Below are 1,353 nucleotides of genomic sequence, written 5' to 3'. Positions count from 1 at the left end.
AGACGTTCAAGTCTGCCCAGAGGTGCCTCCAGGAGAAAGCATTCTAGTGATGAACTTCTGAAAGATCAGCCACTGAGAACCCTGTGGAACACAGTTCTACTCAGACACACACGAGGTAGCCAGGAGTCAGCCCCCTCCACCCCCCCCACTGCTTCTTGGCAAGTACTTCCAGAACAATCTGAAGCGCTCCAGAGGAATACAGGATTCCTCAGTGGCAGCCCTGCACAAAAACAACCCCCTCCTGCTTGTCACCACACTCAAACAATAATGACTGTTACAATAACAAACGCAGCATCTGATTAGAACTTTAGGTGCATAAACATCTAATTGATATAAAATGGTATTGGGCGGGCTCAAGGCATCATTTCATTTGGTTTCCACATCACCCGGGGAAGTAAGCAGAGGAGATGTCATGTCCATTTTACAGATTTAAAAATGAAGTTGCAGGAAAGTTAAGTAAGGGACTCATCAGAAGCTGCACAGCAAACAGCAGCATGCTGAGACTTGTCGGTGCGTCCTCTGACCCCAAGAGTTTGTGGTGCACTTACTGTACTTGTGGCCCCGCCAGCTGATGAGTGCATGCACTGGTCCCCAGGCCCTGGCTGCCTCATGAGCTCACTTCCGTACTTCCTTAGGGACCCCTCTCTGAGGCACAGTAGCTCATAAACGAAGCCTTACGAAGGTGTTAGGGATCCCTGGTGGTGTAGTGGTTATGCATTGGGCTGCAATCCTCATGGGTCAGCAATTCAAATCCACCAGCAACTCTATAAGAAAAAGATTGTGTTTTCTACTCCTATAAACAGTTAGAGTCTCGGAAACCCACAGGGGTTACTATGAGTCAGCATTGACTCAATGGCAGTGAATATTTAAAAGTTCCTGGATTCCGTGTGTCGTGAGCTTTTCTCTGTACCTGTGCACATGCTTACCCACAGAGAAAGTCAGTATTGGGAATGGCAATAGCATTATCAGAAGGGTAGGGTGAAGGTGGGAAGAGGAGGGGAGGAAAGGGGAACCAATCTCAGTGATTGACAGGTAACCACACACATACACACACACCCCTCCTGGGGAATGAACAACAGAAACCATGGGGGAAGGGAGCCTGGAGGCAGCGTTCGGTGTAAGATATGAAAATAATATCAACTTATAATTTATCAAGGGGTCACAAAGGTGGGGGCGAGGGGGAAAAAGAGGAGCTGATACCAAGGGCTCAATAGAAAGTCAATGTTTAGAAAATAATGATGGCAACATATGTACAAATATGCTTGATACAATTGATGTAGGGATTGTTATGAGTTATAACAATAAGAGCCCCCAATAAAATGATCTTTTAATATAAATAAATAAGATGTTAAT

Source organism: Echinops telfairi, unplaced genomic scaffold (genome assembly GCF_000313985.2).
Source record: "Echinops telfairi isolate 266 unplaced genomic scaffold, ASM31398v2 ScPeMD7_1;HRSCAF=3_0, whole genome shotgun sequence".
NCBI lineage: Eukaryota > Metazoa > Chordata > Mammalia > Afrosoricida > Tenrecidae > Echinops > Echinops telfairi.
Note: the sequence above shows the minus strand (reverse complement) of the source record.